Source organism: Lonchura striata, chromosome 5 (genome assembly GCF_050655825.1).
Source record: "Lonchura striata isolate lonStrDom1 chromosome 5, ASM5065582v1, whole genome shotgun sequence".
In the NCBI taxonomy this organism is placed as follows: Eukaryota; Metazoa; Chordata; class Aves; order Passeriformes; family Estrildidae; genus Lonchura; species Lonchura striata.
In genome coordinates, this window is record NC_140707.1 from 47,618,869 (window position 1) to 47,642,133 (window position 23,265).

The following is a 23,265-nucleotide window of genomic DNA, read 5'->3' on the forward strand; positions in this document are numbered from 1 at the left end:
CTATTTGATAGCATTTTGTAACATAATAGACTTGATAGCATTCAAAATAATTAATGATTTGGTTAAGAAAAATCTGTCTTTTCTTCTCCTACCCATATTATAACAAGTAACTTATGGAAATAGACTGATAGTGAATTCAGACATGATGGAAGGAGATACTATACTCCTTCACACGATATAGAATTAATCTATAGAATTTCATTTTGTCATTAGATTATTGAGTCAAATAGCTTAATGAGATTGTAAAAGAGTGTAAATATAGAATGGGCAGCTGTGCCAAGAGAGGAGGTTAGTCCAAATGAATGGCAGTGGAGAGCAAACTTAATTCTCTATGATGAAATCTGTTGTCTGCTGAAAGGACAGGGAAAATTTTCCAAATTCAATGCAAAAATGGCTGAAGCAAGATGGAAAATTTCTGTCTTTCACTGAGGCAATCAAAAATGAGCCAACAACACACTCAAGGCACATAAAAAATAAAAAATAAAAAAATAAAAAAATAAAAAATAAAAAATAAAAAATAGAAAATGTCTGGGTATCTATTCAATTCATCATTCCACTGTTGAAAATGAAGATGTGGTGTCAAAACCAAATTATTTTAATTCCTCGACAAACCATTGTGTTGCAGCATAAAAACTTATCACAAATACTATTTTATGGATAATTATAACCAGCTTTTCATATATTGTATTTAACATATACATGTTTAGTTAGACAGAGTTGACTGTGATAAATTATATTTCAATAAAGAAAACACTCATATTTCAAGCTAGTTGGGTAACAATATTTCAGAAGAATACCCCTTCTTTAATCACATACTTTGATGGAGGAATGCGCATGAGAATTCTTTCCATGGGAACTGACATCTTAAACTGCTCTACACAGTGAATCACCTTGTCAAATAAAGTGCAAAATGGAACACAGTTTTCAAACTCATGTGATATAATGACATTTACAACAACATATTTGAGGTGATACACCGATAATAATAAGACTTAGACTTTCATGGTACTTTGAATGTTTTATGCAAGAATATGCTTTTTTTTCATTGAAGACAATTCTGTACCAGGGCTCTTACTTCACGAGTCCGGAGTGAAACTGTGTTTTGCATGCAACTGGAATTCTTAATTAAAAATTTTTCTTAGAAAAAGCCTATAGTTTCAACAGCAAGCCAACTTATATATCCTCACACAAAGATTCAAGTGGTTCTTTTAGAATATGGTATACACTAAAATTATTTTTTTATATTTTTTTCAATCATGATCAACAGTATTTATCTTTACTGATTCTTACTGTGACAGTAAACACACTAAGGAAATATATCTCAAGCTTCATAAAATTAAAATAGTGATATAATGAAAGTTTATGGTAATTTTAGAAATCTACATTCTAATGATTATTTTTTATTATATACTCATGAAGTTTATGCAAAGACAAAAAATTTCAGGAACATACTTTCTGTCACTCTTGCAGTACCAGAACAATGTTCTTGATTTGCCCTGTCTCACCTTCTTCAACTGGCACCTGTAAACAGAGGCTGAGATTTCATCAAAACAGATCTGGAGCTGAACCCTGGCTTCTGTGAACAGGAGCTGAGATTTCATCCAGCTCTTCTAAAAAGAAGTTTGACATGACATTTTTAGAGGTATTAGAACTGCAGTTATTTAGTGTCTGCAACAAACACATTGAGATCTGGTGCTGTGGAAAAATGGGCCTCTGGGGAAAATCTTGACTTTCAGCACTGAATATGTGTCTTGAGCAGAAAAACAAAGGCTTAAAAATGTGAGAGAAACTTCCCAGACACCCTGGTGAATGGCAGCTGACAGTCTTCAATAGGAAAAAATGAAATGACAGATCAGTTCCTTGGAAAGTGGAATTTTATAAATTATGTATATAAGTCAGCACATGGAGTAGAGTGACTTGGTGTGGCTTCTGCACAACAAAGGAAAACATTTCTCAAGGTAAGTGTGGGCTACAACAACTATTGCAATGTCTACAGTTATTGAATTGTACACTTGAATCTACAAACTAACCCATAAATATACCATCTTTACAATATTATTTGCTGAAACATCAGTTTGGATTAAAATGTTCTTATCTTATGCTTCATTACCAATGAGACAACACACCATAACATTCAAATGAACATATCATTTGAGTAATTTTCCCCAGTCCTTTTGTGACTATATGGTTATTTTTGCCTTGCACTAGAGGTGACAATACAGTAGTTTTTGGGAGATTATGTGTTTGTTATTAAAAGGTAAAAACAAACAACCCCCAAAACTTTCTCTGTACACCTTCTCTCAAATAAATTCTATGTTTCTCATCAGCCAAATTTTAAAAAGAAGCAAACTTACATAGTATAAAGGTCTTCCATTCATGCAAATCCACTTTTAAAGATAGGTCTGAAGTCCATAAGTGGAATTTCATTGTGAGAATCTTAGTGAACAGAAGACAAGCTGTTCCTACACAAGGATCCCAAAATAGTGGTTCTGAAAAAGGAGCTCTTGCTGCTTTATCTACTAGTAATGCCTACACCATAAAGCAGACTCCAGACTCTCATGGTTTATTTTTCATATTAGGAAATTCTATTTTCAACACAGAGAACATGGTTAGAATGAAAAGGGGAGGAAAGATCCTTGAGTATTCTTCTGCAGTGTTGGAAAGTGGAAGCTGGATAGTGAGGTCTTCTATACACTAGGGAAAAGCAGTATATAAATAAATAAGTGGTGACACAAGATACAATATAGGAACTGGATGAGACTAAGATACAGTTGCTTAAAAAGACAGTACTGTTTTGATGTAAAACACACCACAGTGGCCCCATAAATAGCCAGTCTTTATGCAAGGTAACTTTCTGTTACATAGGTGAAAACCAGAAACAACTAATTGGAACTCATAAAAGTGCTAATGAAGTGGGATGAATCTGCCTAAAGAATAAGGTGGCCAGCACCTTATTGAAGTGTGGCAAATGACAAAGAAGTATTGCAGTGCCTTTGCTTAGTACAAAATTTTGTCTGCTTTAAAAAGGCATAGTGATTTCCTCATGCTATAGTAGCTTCATCCAGACTATACTTCCTCATCTGTCAAAGCCAAATACTTTTGGCTAAGTAGTATTCTAGCAGTTAAAGTGTGGTAAGCTTGCTATGATGTTGCATATTAATATTTTTCATTATCTCAATTATCACATTCTAGACATAGAAATCTATTTCAAGGTTCAGTTAGAAATAGGAGGTTTAAAACAATTTATTTAATAATTAAATCTTTACTTTCTACTGTTGTAAGTATTTTGGAAAAATGAAATATAAATATATAATAATATAATAATATATACTAACATATAAGTATATTCCTGTATTCTAAATAATATTATAAATTATATAATACATTAACTAGCTATATATTTTAATTTGCATTGCAATTCGTGATAATTGCTGCCAACACTAGATTTTGCAGAATTTAGATCCTTTTCACAATTCAAGCTGCTAAATCCACACTGTAATAACACATGACAAATTGCCCTTTAGTACTGGCTAATGACAGACACCAAGTTTATTTGTAGTATACCATGTAAATTAAAATATAAACATAAAAAAAAACAAATACAAGAAAATATCTTTAAGTGAATCTTTCCAATAGTTCTCCTAGATTAGATAATAGGCTAGTGCCTTGATTTCAATTTCTGGCCACTTGTGCAAGACCAAGATTTTAATATTTTTTAAGCCAAAAATGAAATATTTATTGCACTATTAACTTATTTTAAAACCTAAAAGTTAGTATTTATATAAGTAATTTCTGAAAGGCTTAGTTTTTATTAGTGTAAAAAGAGAAGCTTTTTTTTTTTTTAATATTTATTACTCTGTGTATATCTAGAGCTTATATATAAACTCTGGGCAGATGAATAATTTATTAATTCCAAAAAGTGCACTTAGTTTTCTTGTCCCAGTCACTGCTGGCCCCTTTGCTCTCACCATGACTAGACAAGCCCATATTTTTGCAGAGAACAAAAATCTCTTATTCCCCTCCCTTTTGAAAGGCACAGAAAGCTGACCATAAATACATGGAAGAAAGTGTAAAGAAAAGCGTATGTCAGAAAGGGCATTAGTGTGGGGCTCTGCAGCAATAGTAGAAGAGAGACAGTCTTTGCTTACACTGCAGCAACCTGGAATTTCCTTAAAATCAGTCCAATAAGGCCAATATCCATGTTCTAAGGCTGCCCAGAGGAAAAGGTTTGCCAGACTATAATCTTTGTGGAAAAGTTCTTCCTTGACCTTTTTTGCCACTGTATGTCTACGACAGCACAGGGAGGTCAAAAGTGCACTAGTTGTTAGAACCAAAGATGAAGCTTAACCAGACACTGAGAGCAATGATTGTCAAATGGCTCCATTTGCAAGACAAGAAGTGTATCCTTAGCAGAGCAAGAGGGATGAAAGAGATTATTTTCTAGGGGTCACATTTGTTCTTCTTTTTTGACCTCTCTCAAGTTTGCAAAAGAAGCAGTGAGTTTTCTATAGCAAAGGAGTGCAACAAAGAACAGGACTGTGCTTTCCTTATCTCTTCTCTGCTAGTCTTCCAGCCTCAGTCATGCCTCTTTTTCTCTTCCATAAGAGCCAGTGAATGTAAAATAATTGCATACAGAAATTAAAAGGACAATTTCAAGTGCCTATAATTTTACATTTTGAAGAGCTTCTTAGAACCTGGATCTGAATTTGGGTTAGGGTTTGGTTTGCTTCTTTTACTACTTCCCCTCTTTCTGTCTTTAGTACTGGTATGGCCATCACACCTAGGAGCCTTACCCTTCCTTCTAGAAAGGAGCAAGCTGCTTCTGTTTTTCATTTTGAGCTTCTCTCTGTTTTTTATTGACTATCTTTTGAAATGAACTAACCCAATTTAATTTCTGGTTCCCGTAAAGAACTTCATTCTGGGTGCTGGAACATTGCAGGGGACAGGGCAGGTTGTAAAGCCATGCATATTCCTGCCCTGGCTGTCAGGGCCCACTCCACCAGGATAAAAATACAAAATGTTGCATTAAGAGAGACCCTTAATAGGTACTCAGGGTTCTGAAGACACTGCTGTGGTAGTAAAGCAGTTTTTAGAAGTTTCTTAGCTGCATTTAAACCACTTTGTTTCCTCTTAGAACCAGGCAAAACATATCGAAAAGCTATTCTAGTTCTAGAATGTTAAGGTCTTGGACTTGAAATAATAAATAAAGTTTTGAATAACACTGAAGTCTTCATATTATCATATATTGATAAGATGAATTATTTGTCTATCAAAATGATGTCTTTTTTTAATAATTAGTGAGTATGAAACACATTGCTTCTCAGCTTTTTGATAAAACATCAAGATGGTGGATAAATGAAGCAGTTATTATAAGGGACAGTATGAAGTAGTTACTGATTTTTGTACTTCTCCATTGTGACCTAAAATTCAGGTTTGACCTCATTTTTAAAGATCGAGGAGAGGGGAAAGAGAAGTTCTAAGCAGAGGTGACTAGGAAATATGTTTCAAAGCAATTGTCTGGAAATACAGGATAAAACTCTCAAAGTTACCACAAAAAACAGCTATTAATTACATTTTCAAATACTCCCATCTTGACAGAATAGTTAACAATTGAGATGTCACTTGATAAATTTCCCCATAGTGGGAAGCTCAGGCTATGGCCAAGCACTTCACAGCTATGCAAAAATAGTTTTTTCAAATGCGTCAAGTCAAATTATATCTAAGGCTAAGAAAAGGGAAGAAATTCTGACAGTAATGGGCTGCATTGTTTAGCTTCAAATGGGATTTTGTGTACCTTTGGAAAGCTCTCTATCATAGGAATAGATTCTGTGATTATTTTTCTTATGACTAACTTATGTTTTACTGTCAGTCATCAGTGTTTGTTTAATACATGGAAAAGTTCTGTTTAAACATTCCCTCAAACTACTTGGCTAAACTTGCTATCCATTGGGTGCCTCAGAGGATAAATTATTGAAATCTAAGCAGACAAATACCTTGTGCTTATTCCCATGGCTAACACAGAATTTTGCAGTTAGAACGAGCTCTAAGCCAAAATTTTATTCAATGGAAATCTTTGCCTGCCTTATAAAGTAAACAGGTTCAAGTTGCCTCTCAAGCTTGGGAGGAGCCCTTAAGAATCCCTAAATGTGGGAAAGATGGGCTGGTTGTCCCTGTGAGCCCACTGAGCAGCTTTTCAAAGGTGCTTTTCATAAAGCATCAAGCAGGCAACTTCCAGGTTGCAAGGATAACCGAGGAATTGAGAAGATCTTTCGAGGTATTGCATCTTGTTCTTGAATTTATTCACATCAGATAATGTTCCTCTGAAGAGAGTAAAACAATAACTTTAATGGGACAAAACTGTCACTGCTCTATTCCATTTCTGGTCTTGTTCAAAACATTGTTTTTCTGATAATGAGAAACTTTCTGATTTATTTTCTACAAACAAGAATCTCTATCAACAAGTTACTAATAACAGTTATGTATAAAATATTTTATAGCTAAGATACAACAATAACTATCTTCTTTAATAAAAGATATTAAATGAGTGTTAATGTCCTCAATCTTTTAATTGCCACATTTCCTTGATTCTATTAATCCTTGCCTTGTCTAAAAATTGTGCCCTCATTCTTCCTGTCAACAGCAACTGTTCATCTCACTGTTTACAATTCCTTAAAAGCTCTGAAGATATAGCATTTGTTATCAAGATTGACAAAAGAGCCTTTTCCCCCCTCTTCTTAGATAGGTATCTTCTAAGAAGTTTTAGAACTTTTCAGTACACCTCTAATGTCATAAAACACCTTTAAAAATACCCTCTTGTTTCATTTTAAGGGAACAGGAAAAAAAATAGCAGAAACTAATCCATTCTTACAAAAACAAGATCTGAATAGAGAAATGCCCCTGTAGTGCTGCTGTAGACACTGTTGGGTCCCTCCACATTTTCTGCAGCTCTAAAAGAAAGAAGATCATGATCTAGCAAAATAACTGAATGTAGGTCTCAAAACTGGAGATCTTAATCCACATTTGAGTATTAAAACATGAGAGTTGCTTTCCAGAAATTCTGATCTCCCCTATTTAAATGACAGATTTCAAATTAGGTCATGTAGATTGAATTTAGGCTCCCAAACTTGAAACACCTAATTTAGGCATCCCAAAGTCATTAAATCTGATGATCTGAATGCTTTTCAGAGCTCTCAGAAAAATTTTAATTATCAAGGCCTATATTAAATATAACTTTCACAAATAATATGGCTTGTGGCTCTACCTCCTCAGTTTTCTTTCACTCTCTGTGCTTTTGAAACTAAAGATTATCCTTCATTGTAGCAATGGAGTTTTAAGCAAAATTCAACATATAGCTTAATACTACTGCAATACAAACTGACTGTGATATGGACCATGCTTTTAGCAATGAGTACAAAATCCTATACTTAGTCCACTTTTTTCCTTCTCCTAAATCTTCTGCAAAGCACATTTTAAAGAGCAGGCATGACCTAACTCATTGTGCTCAGCATGTTTTACAATTCAGCAGAGATATGGAGAACACATACAAAAACCATGCATCTGCCTTGACATAAATCAGAAATAATCAAGACTATCACAGTTTGACCTCTGAAATAGCATTATGGATGTATATCATGGACCAAGCCAGGATATGTTGTAGTTTAATTACTTCAGAAATACCTGAGTGACAAATAGCAATGATTCATTTAACAGCAAAAAAGTTATTCAAAATGTATCAAACCTAATGAAGATCCTACTGCAATTATTTCCTTGTGCTTGCTAAAACTTTCAAGATCCAGATGCTCTTCCAATAATTAATTGCATAACTTACCACGCTTCTCTGATTTTTTTTAATTATTTGCTTTGGAGAAAGGAAGTACTCAAGTTAGTTTGGGTTTTTAGGTGCAACAGTAGTTTTTTAAATACAGAGATTACACCTTACATAATCTTTCTAATTATACATTACTCTCTAAAAAGTAATTCATTTCACAAAATTCAATATAATTGGTTACTCTGCACCCAGAAGGGGTTACTGTTGTTATAATGATTGTCTTGCAGTGGGATAAAAGTAAATATGTTGCCCAAGAAATAAAGACTTCATGCAAAGAATCAATGATATGGTTGGCATTTATTATAACACACTCCAAAAAAAGTAAAAGCATAATATGATATCAGGAGTGCAAAGATAGAGCCAGCTTGTTCTGAGATATGATGATGTTATATGACACCATAGATAATATCCTGATTGCATATAAACAAAGTCATTGATAATAACAATTTACATATAGTCTATGTTTACAGGAAGGACTCAGAAAACAGGGAGAATGTACATTGTCCTCACAGGCACCACTGCCATTCATATTTCTAAGTCAGCACTTCATACTGGGTGATGTCGATGCTGTAGTTAGAATATGCTTGAATTAACTTGAATGTTCAAGGTGGTTTTGTTTCAAATTCCCTAGGTGGGAAAAGTTCAGCTTTAAAATCCAGGGGGAAGTATCTGCTTTCACTGAACTCTTAATGAAAAGACTGAGGATTTAAACCCAGGGCTTTTGTACTACATCCAGTCCAACAAGAGTCTTAAATGGTGCAGAGCTACGTTTGCAGTCTTTGTCCTTGTGAATATTTAATAATTTAATAGACACGACTAACAAGAATTTCCTTTCCAAAATCCTTGCAGTCTTGTAGTTGCAACATGAGCCAAACAGTTGAAAATGAATATTCAAATTTCCTGAGGCAGAGCAATTTAAACTTTTTCTCATATTTGAGGAGTGCTCTTATCACAAAGATATTGTAGATAGGACAGCATTTTCTTTTGAATGAAGACCAGTCATCCCAACAGTTCTCAAGTCTTTAGAGGGACAAAATTATTTCCTAACATATCATAAATCTTCAGTTCAGAAGGATGGTGTATAAAACTCTCCCTTATTTTGAAAGACTTTATTTGAAAGGTATTTGTACAGTTATATAGCCAGGTTATTAATTGAAAACATTGGCATATTTTCTTCAAAATTACAAATGCATTAGGTTTCATTGTTTTTCTTTCTATTTCTTCACCGAAGTTGCAGATTTTATCCAGATGAGATAAATTATTTTTTGTGGACAGGTAAAACAAATTCCAGTTTCTATTCTAGTAATGTATCAGGGAGTTTCATTTTAGTTTGTCTCTTTTGGGGTGTTGGTTGTTTATCTTAATTAATCACTTGTTCTGACAATGCCAAGCAAATAGAATCTATCTGGAATAGTCAAGAAGATTTTGTAATAGATTTTAAAATTGCTTTGAAGTTCTTGTTCAGAGCACAAGTTCATGTGCAATGGTACACTGTCACAGTGTCCAAAAAAGCCACTGCAAATGAAATGCTCTTGCAGCTTAATGAAACAAGCAGAGTTTATAATATTATTAAGCTGATGGCCTGCCTATATATAAAAGCTTCTCATGCAATTTGTATATAAATTCGATATTCCCAGTACCAGAAGAATATTTATTTTTCTGCAGTTAGGTCTCTTTAACAGAAAGGGAAATAAAGCACAAAAATTGGCATTGGGGAATGAATTCATGAGGAGGTGTACTGAATCTATATGAGGTGAGCAACTGACAGAACAGCTATAAACAACACTCAGTAATAAGAAGAGAGTTTTACGTTAATGTTTCTTGGCCTGCTTTTGAGGAAGGCTATGTCAACAATCTTAATGGCAGATTTAGTCTCTGCCCCTGTAAATCACTCTGGCTGTAAATAAGAATCTGTCTATGTGGATGTCTTCACTGAATTCAGGACCACTAAGTGTTGTATTTTTGCTGGAAAGATCAGGAGTCAGTTCAAACTGTAAATCTGAATAAATTTGGGTACTAATCAGGCAGTTCTAACACCAGCAAAACTCTCACTGACTTGAAGGGAGTTTTGTACATGTAGAGAACAGGATTAGCCCCTCACATAGTTATTTTCTCAGAGAAAATATTAATGGAATAATACACAATGCATTTTTTTCTGGATTTAACATTTTTTGTTCAAAATAGTTTTCTCCTTTTTGGCATTTGCATATGTGTATAAACTCCTTGTGTTATTTTATAGATCTGAAATCCACTGACTTAAGGATCTTTTTTCTCCCTTTAAATCTATGTCACAGAGCTCAAAGATGGCTTCTGATCTCTCTTGATATTATTTCCCAGATATTTTTATCATGCTATTAATTTATCATTAATGAGAATAGCCCACAACAGAACAGCTGTGACACAGCTATTTCTGAGAACTGCATGCTGATGGTTCCTTAAATTGACTTAGTGGGAATGTACACAGAATCTGTAGATCTAGTGTATCTATAAATGACAGATGTAGCCCCGCTTCCTGGTTGGTGCCTTACCAAAGTCAATGAAACAAATGAATAGAACTGGTATCTTCCTTGTAATTCTAAATCAACAAAGCCCCTTTCTAGACAGAAAATTAAATCTATGATAGAAAATATCTAATTATTCAGGTTAATAGCTACTATATTAAAGAGATCCATGTAGGTAGAGACTTAGCTAACTGAACTAATAGCATAGGAAAAAAGAGCGTTGAACTCCAGTAATAATATTTATTTCATAAATACGTGAGTATCATGTATTTTATTCAAGTGTAGGAAGAAGAGAGTAACCATTGCAGAGGTCTCCAATGTGAATGACAGTTTTGCTCTGAAAACAGTCAATCCAGTCAGTGAATTGGACAAGTAGTAATGGGCAAAATTGGACGATTATTACTAATTCTGCTATGTAGCTCAATAGAAGATTTCAACCTCTAAATTACCTTGCAAAAGTACTACTTTACCATGAAAACAGAGGATTTGATTCATAGGATGCTTTGAGAAGAGTAGGTAATGGGAAAACTGTAGAAGTTAGTGAAAGGTGTTTTCATGTTTTAAGTGTGCACTAGCTCCCTTACACCATGGCATATATCTATGGACATGCTCAAGAATGACAATCAGGTGAAAAACTAACAGAAAACTTCAATTAGTGCACCAAAGACCAATGCTTATCTTACTATATCAAAGATATAATAAGAGAAAAAATTAAATTTAAATAATTTAAAATATCGCTTTATGTGTATGCAATGGAGAATAACTTCCCTGTATTTCCCTCCTCCAATAAGACATTTCTTGCCTCTACCAAAAGTGCCTACAATAAATGTTTATTTCCCTTCAAAGCTTCCTGAAAAATCTTAGTTGGAATATCTCTGGTTTCTAAGGAGTAAAATTACTTCATGTACTCTGAGGGGAGGCCCAAAAAAGAATACCTGAACTTTGCATCATCTTGCTGCAACACATGCAATCAATGCCTATCATTGCCTCATAAGCTTTATTCAGTTTCATCATGTTGTCTGCTCACTCTGTAATACCATTAATTCTACAGAGTATTTTTTTCTTTCATGTGGAAAAATAATTATATCATGCAAATATTGTTCTTCAGGTGCTGGGTGCTTTATTTTTTCATTGGAATTTCAAGAGAAGGAGTGTAAACATGAGCAACGATTACTGAATTTATTTCCTTGCGTTAACATTACTTAAATTAGTCAGTTTCAAATGCTTTGAACAAGAAGTCAGAATATTTTGTATCAGATCCCTATTTTTGCATAGCCTAGAAAATGCTATTTACTTAAGAGTTTTGTGAGGAAACTGTAGCTAAAAAAGCCAACCCCAAGTCTGTTTTCAAATATGTTTATTGATCCCTTTTTGGTTGTGGCAAGAATGTTGCACTCTTGATGGCAATGGATTAATAGCATCTGCACACCATATTCTTTCCTGCAATTACTTCTTATATATGGGTATTATGACAAATTTGTCCCTAAAAATTACAGGACCAGTGCTCTGTGTAGACATATAGCTTTGTGTTAGCCTTTCTGCTACTTCCCATCTTTCTGAAATCTGAGCAAACATGTCATGAGGAGTGTCTTGTCTACAAAGGGTTGCAGGGCAATTCTGAAAAAATAGTGTAAAGGAAGTTCTTTATCTGTTTTTCTCATATCTCAGAGAGAAATCTTGTGTCATTTGCATGTAGCAAAGCCCTTCACATAAATGAAAAGTGATGGAGGAAAGAGACATGAGGAAAAAGTGTGAAGGAGAGACACAAAGGTTACAAGTGGTCAGAATTAATGTACATGTTATGATTTACATTTTATATATCACTTGGACTCATTTCCTCTCAGTCTCAAAATCACCCTCTGAACTCAGATCCAAAGACATTTTATTATAGACATCACTACTACTTCCGCATGAAAACATCAAAATTTAATGCAATACTCTTGATAGGCAATTTAGAAATTGAGACATACCATTCTATGTATTAAACAGGTTTCTAATTAATTACTGTGCTAGACTAGTTGGAATTTCATCATACTATAGAGTAGAATCTAAATGGAACTTCAATTAAAACAGTTTTACACCAAATCCATCAACTTCCACATTTAAAATAAAAGGAGAAATACATGACAGAAAAAAAGGGACTCAATGCTAACATAGGGAACATAAAATGTGAGGTTACAATAGCATAAACAATTTTCTATAATCACTGCCCTATGACAGACTCTTAATGACATCAAGATACACCAAATCTGCAGTTGTACTGTTTATATTGCAATGAGATATACTTCAGGGATGTGACATCACGGTTGCATCACTTTAGGAGTTATCTTTATGGATATGAATGTGGGATTTGTACCACAGATTCCTATGCTGCCACTCACTTCCTTGGTCAAAAATTAGCTGGCATATCTTTCCCAGTTGCTGATCATTTTCTTGCAGAAGTTCACCTACAGCTTTTATAGCCTTAATTTGCTGCAGATCATTCATATTTAAGATGATTTATACTTATACTACCATTTTCATTTGGATTCAAAGCATGTTTTTGAGCAGTAGATTGCAATGACTTCCACTTTCAAGACTTTACTTCACATTGCAGGTGATCAGAATAAAACAAGTTTGAAAGATTAATTTTCCCTCCTTGAGGTGGATATACATCAGAAAATTCATGGTATGGGTGCTGGATCAGATGTTTTCCTACAGAGATCTGACTTAGGGTGTGTTTATATGATGAAGTGGTACAGCCAAGAGAAGCAGATTTGTAGAGGAAAACAATTCAAAACAGAGCAAAGAAACTTCCGATTTTTATGATATTTTGGTGTTTCATTTGACTTTTACTGAAGTTATGCCAGTCTCCCCACTGATTTGATAGCTGATTCTCTATGTCTAATGAGCTGTAATTAAAAATAGCAAACACTCTCCCTCCTCCAAAATATGCCTGTTGCTCATCTGAAAGCTTTCTCTTCTCAATTTGGTAATTATCCCTACTGTATTCCATGATTACTTTTTTCCTCCAAGGAGCCGTGCCAAAAATTAGGAGCGTGTATCAGTCTCAGTAACAAGGCATTCACAGGCTGCTAAATCTGCTTTGTAATTTCTAAAGGACAGTTGTCTTTACCTGCCTGGCAGCCACACATAAGACACATGAGGTGAGCTTAGAGTTGGAGCTCTGCCCAGAAGAATGAGAACTCAATATCAGAGTCCTGCTATTCCACATAGTGTGAACATGCAAAAAAAAAAAAAGAAAACAACGCTGGGACTTGTGTCCTGAGCAAGAGCATCTGCTGATGGTGGGGGAGTCAGCCAAACTGACTGTCAGAAAACCAGTTATTTTTTCTCCCAGTCTGATAGTTAAATTACTTGTAAAGAGAGCTCTACTCACATCTAGAGGAACTATGTTCTACAATAATTTGTTATCTAATGTTGCTTTCCTAAAGGCTTATTATTTTAATGCCTACTAGTTACTTCAGCATTTTCTAACTTCAAAAAATCAAAGAAATGGGCCACTCTAGTGTACCATTTACAAGAAGGTGCAATATTCCCTCCCAATGTGGGTTAAGTTTAGACACTGGTTTGTGCTCTGTGATTCCAGAGCTTAAGTTCAGTCACTCCTGAGGTTGCCCATGCAGTTGTGAATGATGTTTTTAAGAGAGCTTTAATGCTCATAAAGCCTATTACAAACAGACTGCTCTCAATCTTCTGTGGTTTTGCCTTTTGTTTTTAATTTGTTTTGTTTGTCTGTTCTGAAGATTCACCATCATTCTTGGCCACTTCAGGGTTTTTTGACTAAAAGTTATTCACAAAGGTTTATTGAGTTTATTTCAGTTATTCCTTCATCTAATGTACCAGGTGTCTTACTTCCTTATTTTTTACCACAAAAGAGATTCTACTATTTCTTAAATGGATGTGTATTTCATAATGATATTAGTAGTATCTTCGTGTATAAAATAAGAGATTGAATTATTATTTTTATTCAGGAAAAAGGAAAAAAAAGCTGGAAAGCAGCCTCTTTTATTTTTCTTTTTTTCTTTTTTTTCTTTTTTCTTCAATATAAAATAAACATGGTGTAAAAAACATCCCACCTTCTTCACCAGTCAGGTAAAATTTTGCAATGGAAAGCCATCAAAGAAACCTGAAATGACAGTCTTAATTCAGAGAAAGTTCTCTTTGAATCCTGTGAAGATTTTAGCTGAGGAATGATTTTAGGATCTAGTGAATAAGACCAAAAGACTTAAAGTTCACAGGTTGAGAAGAAGCCAATGATGGCAAAATGTCACTTTTATTGAAACATATTAGTTCTCTTGCGATTTTAAAAAAAATTCAGACCATGAGATGCAGGAGGCAGTCTTGTGAATTCATGATGAATGATGGAATAAGACTTAAACAATATTTAACATGTTGCTGGAGAAATTGAAAATGGAAACAACTTAAAGGGGAGAAAAAACCCAACCCAAAACTCAGAGAAGACAGAAAGCATTTCAAACAAGTGATGTAATTTAGCAAAATAAAGTTTCTCTGTGATACCAAGGATAATGCCAGTCAAACAGACAAGGTATTTACCTTCTGTGCTCATCAAAAGTATTTTCAGATATGTTACAGCTCCTTTCCTAATCAAGCTGCATGGTGAGGTGGTTCCAGGCTTGATCTCTCTCTGGCACAGAGGTGAGCTACATATATCTTGAGAAATGTCAACTTAGTGCTATTCCTGAGCCTTCTAGATCACCATTTGCACTCCTGATTACTTTAGAAGGAGCAAGGTTGAGCTAAGGGCCTGTCATAATTGATAAGAGAAAATTATGCCTTATAGCTGTGTAAGGTACAGTAAAAAAAAATTTAAAATAATTTCTTCAAAGGAAGTAGACGAAAAGGACATAAAAATTAAGGCAGACAGGCACAGTGAAATTTGTATTGAGAAATACTGAAAAACAGAAAAAGAGAATACTTGAAATATGTGAGCACTTCTGAGCTGCTTGTTTAAGATGACTAACACTCTAGCAGTACCAAAAGAGTTAAGCTCTCAAACTGTACAATTTCCATATTTCTATATTTTATTTCCTGATACAGTAAAACATAAAGGGGAAGGGAAGGGAAGGGAAGGGAAGGGAAGGGAAGGGAAGGGAAGGGAAGGGAAGGGAAGGGAAGGGAAGGGAAGGGAAGGGAAGGGAAGGGAAGGGAAGGGAAGGGAAGGGAAGGGAAGGGAAGGGAAGGGAAGGGAAGGGAAGGGAAGGGAAGGGAAGGGATTTCAGTTTTCAAAAGTGTTCAGAACTTAAAGAGTAACTACTTTGTATGCCATGGAGAGGAGGAACAGGGCCACTAAACATTCAGTGTGAGTGTAAAACTAGAAAAATTTAATGGTTGAGCATGATTTTTTTTTTTCTGACAGAGTAACTGATGCCCTTATTTGATAAGGTCTGTAAGAAACTGTCTGGAGGAACATGAAATGAAGTTTATAGTGCTGGCTGTGCTACATTTGGATTCTGATAAAACATTAAGTTCTATTTACTACAAGGTTTTATAAAATTCAGATTACTTTGATTTGGAAGATAATTATCACTTGCTATGACAACCTGGATGACTGTATACACAAGGTATTGATAAAAAGCATCACAGCCAATGGTAGAGAGAAACCTACATTACCACAGAAATCTGTATTACACAAGGCCTTGTTTTACTTCATTCAGAACCACAGAAACACAATAAATAAAGCTAAGAATTTTTATAAACTATGTTGATTTGGGGGGAGAAAAAATTTCTTAGCAACAGAGAAATAATAACAGAGGAAATCTAGAAAAATCAGTTTGTGAATAGAAAGTAATCAAGTAATATTTCATTACAAAAAAAAAAAAAAAAAAGAAGAAAGCACAGTTAATACAATATTTCTAAATGACCTAAATTGAAGAAAAAGGCCTGAAATAGTTCTTTCAGTAAGACAGTAAGTTATGGTGAGAGCAAGCGAGATACGAAGATACTGTTCGATAGGGTACAAAAGAAGGAGCAGTGCAAATATGGCCTCTTTGTGCATGTCTATCGTATCAGGAAGCCAGGAGGCAACATCCTTATAAAATATCCAATTCAAAGCTCACTGAAGCAAATGGAAGGGCTCCAGCCTCGTCAATAGACTTGGATCAGGCCCTAGGCATGTCCGTGTGAAGTCACTTGGAACATTTCATTCCCTTTTTAGGCACAACCATTACCACAAAGACGCTGAGAAACTAAAGGAAGGCCAGAAAACTCTACTACCACAGGCACAGAGACTGGAAAGACTGAATTCAGGGTGGAATGATTTAAATGAGCACACAGGAAGCTTGGATTTGTACCATTGAATATTGCCTTGTTCTGCATTTGTACTTTATTTTCTTTAAGGAAAAGTTTATTCTTCCCAGTAAATGAGCAGTAAAACATCTTGATAAAAATGTTTTTAGATCCCTTAAATTTAAATTCTTTTTTACTGTTTCATTTACAACAATCAAGTATATTTTTATAAACATGGTTATAATTTATATCCAATTTTACTAAAGACAGAAAGAAGTGATTTTTTTCTAGTTAATATGTCCAAGATTTTATAAATAATCCAATTAATTTCCCCTAGCTATTATTCAAAGACTAGAGGAAGAAAATAATATTTTTCCTGGTTTTTAAAAATTTCAATCAGTTTTGCAGTTTTGAAAGAAGCAGATAATGAACTGAACCTATTAGAAAAACAGAAATTCAGAAAACATTTTCTCTGAATCTATATACAGGGTTGCCACCAGAAGGTGGTTTAGCTTTCCAACAAGCTCTAGCTTTAGGCACATGGCTACTGGCTTTCAGCAAGTTCAAAAGGCTTTCTGTCTTTTAAACTTCCACAGCAGAGAAATACTGTATGCTTAAAATTATAAACTACCTTCAATTAAAAAAAACTTGAGGTTTTAGGTGGCTTTCCTCAGACAGAGTCATAGAATATGATGAGTTGAAATGAACCTGCAAGGATCACTGAGTCCTACTCCTGCCCTGCACAGGACATCCCAAGAGTCACACCATGTGCCTGAGAGCATTTTCAAACACTTCTTGGACTTTCCCAGCCTGGTGCTGTGACCACTGCCCTGGGAGCCTGTTCCAGTGCCCAGACACCCTCTGGGGGAAGAAACTTTTCCTAATATCCAACATAAACCTTCTCTAACTCAGCTCCATGCACTTTCCTTGAGGGTCACATGGGTGGTGAAGGGCATTGAGGGGAAGTGTTATGAAGAATAGTTAAGGTCACTTGGTCTGCTCAGCATGGAAAGGAGCAGATTGAAGTGAGACCTCATCTTGGTCATGAGGAGAAGCAGAGGGGCAGGTACTGATCACTCTTGTGACCAGGGACAAGACTTGAGGAAACAGCACGAAGCTGAGCCAGGGCAGGTTTAGGTTGGATACCAGGAAAGGGTTCTTCACCCAGACAGTAACTGAGCACAGGTTACACAAGGAAGTTGTCACAGCACTGAGCCTGCCTCTATTCAAGAAGAGTTTGGACAATGCTCACATGCACATGATGTCATTCTTGGAGTGTCCTGTGCGAGGCCAGGAGTTGAACTTGATGACCTTGATGAGTGCCTTCCAGCACAGCATTGGAAGGCTGTGTTGGAAGGCACAATGATTCTATGATTCTATGATGAAGGAGAGTAGCAAAGAATTAATATAAGGATAGACCACCTTACAGCTACTGCTGTTCTGCCACCTGTGCTCAACAAGTCATTCCAGAAGGCCTTTCAAAGTAAGCCTCTGTACCATTTAAAAATATACACCCACCCCAGGAAAGATTTCTTCAGCATGGTGTGCATAAGGAGCTACTTACAAAACAAAACAATCTTGCTGGTATTTCATTTGACAGTAATGACAAACTTCTGATCTAGCCACAGCACTTCCTTTTAGACATTGTTCTAGCTTTTCAAGCTCAAGATACTAAATGTACCTTTTCTGTCTATAATTAGCTTTTCATGAGAAAGTGAAATTTACTCAAGAGCTAAGGACTCCAGCCAGGCTCAGTGAACCAGTTTACTGTCTGATGAACTCCAAAAGAGAGATTAAAAGCTTTTGCTTTTAATGGCCACTGACCTGTTGTCTTTAGCAGTACTGGATGAAATATATTTCACTAAGTCTTGAGAATTCCTTTATTGTGAGGAGAAACATTGTGCAAGGTGACAGAGAATAAAGAGATGGTCTTGGGATTTAATGTTTACCTTGCTCCTGTTGAAAATATTAAATTTAAGTGTCAGTTGTTACATAAGAGGCATTTTATCTCATGTTGGACTTTTGAGAAGCAGGTTTCATCTTGGCCTCCAGGATGTCTTGTCAGAAGGGCATGTAGCCACATAGGCTGTAGTCTTTCCTAAAATTACTCAACATTTGGGTCTTTGTGTTTCAGAGTATTAACGAGATTACAGGTCATAATCTGTAAAAGCTCCCCTGCCACTGCTCTGCTTGACTCCATTCCAGATGAAATCTCTTCAAATAAATCCTAGATCACAATGATACTGCTTTGTATGTCTACAGGCAAAAAGATGAGAGCAAAAAGGAGGGGAGGAAGGGAAAAAATTGTATGTAGATATAAAAAGGCATTTCCTTCAAGGTTAAAGACCTAAATTAATGAAGTTCTTCATTTATCATCTCTGGAATTTTAAAGTATCCATTCTTGTATGAGAGGCCGATTACAATATTTTCAGTAAAGTAATTAATCTAGTGATCTCTCTTCCATTTGAATCTTCTTAATTCCTTATGTCCTTTTCTGTGGATTCACAATGTGAACATACCTAGGCAGGCATCCGTTAGTTACGGCAATTTAGAGCAATTACTTAATTAACTATGATATATGGTTTTGTTTTACATTGGAGGTATTAGACCTGTTTTCTTTTAAATGAGAAAAGAAAGGCTAGGTGCAGACAATACACATGAAAAGAATTAATTTAATTTGTTGCACTGCATTAAGCCATTTACTCTTTACTATTCAAGACAGTTAGGGATCCAGCTACCTGTTCTACATCCTTCATGGAATGAATTCTTGATCCACTTCCATTCATGGCAAAGATGTTACTAGTGCACAAGACAGAGAAGGCTACACTTGCAGTCAGGAATGTAATTAAAGTAAAATGTGTTTGTAGATTCTTCTGTAGTATGACTCCCCACAATATATGACTGCTCCACAGAGATTCATCGCTGTGAGAAGGTGAAACACCACTGGTCCTGTTACCAGAAGGACAAATTCCTACAGCAAAGAAGGATGGAATAAACAGCTTCTTCAGGATTACTCAAGGGTTCTGTCGAACAAAGTTTATCTGAGAGCTCTTCATCTTAAGTACTACCTTACTGTATCTAAAATCTAGACATTACCATTCAAAGAAATGGAAGAAAAAAGAAATCAGCTGGCAGTTTTATCTGGACTCCTATAGGTAAAAGCAAGGGTTTAACATTAAATCCACTGCAATATTTGTAAATAATAGAGGTGTTGGTCTCATGCTCAGAAATGATATTTCAATCTCACTGGTTTTTCTTCAGTGGCTTTTTTAAGCTGAAGCCATTTTGGAAAACAAGACTCAAGAGTCTAAGTCCCTAATGACCTTGATAAAATCTGTTCTATACAAGATGAAGAAAGATGGACTTGCAACTAAAAACCCTTTTGGTGACCTGTTAAAGGAAAATAATGGCTTTGCTTAGATGTTGTGCTCACATTTAAAAAAAATTCCAAAATTCATTATCTAATCTAGCAATATCTCCACTGTGATGGAGCTCCTGATCAGATGTTACAACAGAAAAAACTCAACAGTAAGTCAAATAGTACACAAAGTATTTTATAGCAAATCTTAGCAAGGTCATAAGCATCAGATAGGGGTTTGGTTTCTCTGCTACATCCAGGGTGTTCCAGATATTAGAAAGGTAAGCTTTTTTAGGTTTTTTTTTTTTTTTTGATTATTTGGGGGTTGGGGAGGGGGTGTGGGTTCCCCCCCATAGTTACTATTTTTTTGGGGGGGAAAGGCTCTGTAGAAACAATCCTGCAGGGCAAGGAACAGCCATTTTCAAACTGGATCTTAGCTCTAGGTTTTCAGGTTTAGCAGACTTATTCCCTTAATGGTCTAATGATATTTTATTATAAAAATTATTACTTCTAGCTACTGACTACATAGTTATGCTGTATTATACCCAAACTGAAGAATGGAGAACTTCAGCACCTTTCAGGAAACAAGTCCTGAGTGCCAGGATAACCAGCTTTGGTAAGGCATCAGAATTTAGAGAAAAAACATTGACTGCTGGGATTGTATACCAGGAAAAATACTACTCTATGTGATGCTTTTGATACTGTTTCCTCAGGATCCATTTTTGTCTGCCTATCTGAATGGTACCCAACTGTCTCAGAACAGCAAGCCTTACTCTCAAATTATAAAGGTGGTAGAACTAGCAGTAGTACTACCAGAACTAATACACCAGACTGCTCACTCTTCCAGAGAAAAATGCATATTGATGCTTCATAAACTAAAATCAGTTTTTACACTATCTTGTTGACTGTTTTTTCAGACCTTGAGTACCAAGAAAGTCTTGTATGTGAGATGCCATTACTGAGACTGCCAGTGGGCTGATGTTTCTCCTATTGTCCTGTAAGGAACACTGCAGAGCTAACATAACTCCCATTAGTCTGAGAGTCTCCGAAGAAAGTAATTGTAGTTTACATAAAGGAGGGTACCTAAAATGTCATTGACATTCTAACATGAATTCCCTTTAAATGTGTCTAGCTGGGGAAAAAAAAAAAATATATTTGCCTGAGGTGGAAATAAGAATGACAGTGACCATTTTTTTTAATAAAAATCACCCGAGGAAACTCAAAAGAAAAAGCACAAAAAATTAGATAACCTGAAATCCAGAGGCTTGAGAAGAATATTCCATTTTTCAGAGCTGGCAGGAGCCATGGAGGGCCACCCACAAGGGTTTGGCTGCTTACCTTGTTAAACATTGCCTGGCTTCACCTGACATGATCTGTAAGCCTGTAAAGCAGTCACACTTCAAGTGCCTTTCATGTGCACTTCAAATCCTTTTTCTTTAGAGATATTCTTCACTAACAGGATTTCCCACTTTGGAAGGTAGAACTCTTTCAAAAGATTTCAAAATGTCTCAAAAACACAGCAAAAATGAACAAAATAAATACAGGTAAAAACAAAACCAGTTTGGCACAGCCCGAGAAGGCAATGTTAAGTACAAAGAGCTTTACTTTCAGCTTTATTGAACAGTTTTATTACCTAACATGATTTTTCCACTTTAGTATTGCTTAAAAGATTGTTTTTCCTGTAATATACACTTTCACAACAAATTACATGACAGGGAAAATGTGTTTGAAAGTGTCCTTGCATCCTTACCATTTGCATTTTCAACTGTCCATGTGAGTCGTACACATATCACAAGACTTGTTGCCAAGGCATTCAGCTACAACACAAAATGTTTTCAAGTTCAAAGCTTGTATAATTTTTCACCTCATTTTTATGTTTTTACCCTCTCTCCTTTTATATCTCTAAATGTTTCCCTTGCATTAATAAAATCCTGAATACTTGCTCAATTTTAAAAGAAAAAAAAAGAAAAAAAAAGGCTGATACATAAAGATAAAAGATGCAAGCTTTGTACAGCTGCTATATTCAGCTGTTTTTAAACACTCAGTGTATTAGTCAATGTATCAATGGATCTCGAAAGTTCAGTTAACCCATCCATAGAGATATTATTGCTCAGTAACTTTGTCTCCCACTCCAGAGCACGTTTGCAGATCCTGGTGCCAGGAGGGTTCCACACAGGCCTGCAGCTTCAATGAGAAATCTCCAGTTGCAAGACCAGAACTTTTGTACTGGCAGTCAGTGGCAGAAAAAATATATATATTTTAAAATATAGGTCAAGTTACCTGAGTATGCTCTACTTGCATATAGTATCAGTGGTCATCTTTCTTTTGTATGTTTCCTGGTATTAAATTATTCCCTTTCTTAGTAAGGGTTTTTAAAAATAAATAAATATATAAATAAAACATGATAGAGCTGCTTTTCCCCTCTCAACAGTCAGGTTTTCTCTCTTGAGTGGTAAGTGGGGAGGGGGAGAACAAATCTTGCTTTGAATTTCTTGATTGCATTTTTGTCTATGTTGCTGAAGTTTTTCTTTTCTTTATACTTGTACAGTCAAACAGAGACTTGGAATAGATTCTACTTGGAAAATACTTTTTAAATGCCCTGAAAGTGTCTAAAAATAAGGATTATGACTGAGTGGAATATAAGAGCAGTAGACAAACACCTCTGTGGTGTCTTGAAATTATTTGGATTTTTGGATCCTCTTTATTTATTCAGCAATATGCACAGGACTTCATTGTGTCATAATCTATGGCAGCTGTGATGATTTACAAAAGTTAAGGATTACACATCTGCATACTTGACATTCTCATGTGTTGTACTCCTTTTTCTTTGTGTTTCTACTCATTTATTTTTGAGAAGCAACAACCTCACAGGCACTTGTAGAAACAACAGATTGTTGGACTCATACAGCCTGAAAGATCATGTTAGGATGCCTGTTTCCTACTGAGTATATTGTATCTCACTTGAAATGGTGGCATGGTACAAATACAAATCAATAAAAAAAGGTACATAGCAGTCTGTGTTATGCTCAAAGAACAGATTAGTGTGGTGATTTGGGACACGTACTCAGAGGACAAGCACTGTCACTGAATAAAGCGTGTTATGACTGGACTTCAGTAATCAATCCCATCCAGATTCTGTCTTGAACTTTAAAAAAATCTGATCTATGCTACTAATTTGGGATAAATTACTTGTATTACAGAAAGGAAGACTTCTTGTCTCTCCAAAAAATAGAAATAAATGTTTAACATAAGAATATGGTGGAAATAAATAGTTTTTCTTTGGATGAAAATCCACATTTCAGGATGACAGCCTTCAACCACTGGGTGTG

General features: G+C 35.3%; 1 protein-coding gene across 5 annotated transcripts in view; it reads right to left on the reverse strand.

The window, feature by feature from the left end:
- The window catches only part of LOC144246478 (uncharacterized), a 49,783-nt gene that overhangs the window by 8,541 nt on the left and 17,977 nt on the right, over window positions 1–23,265 (reverse strand). The gene's annotated exons all lie outside the window — the stretch shown is intronic.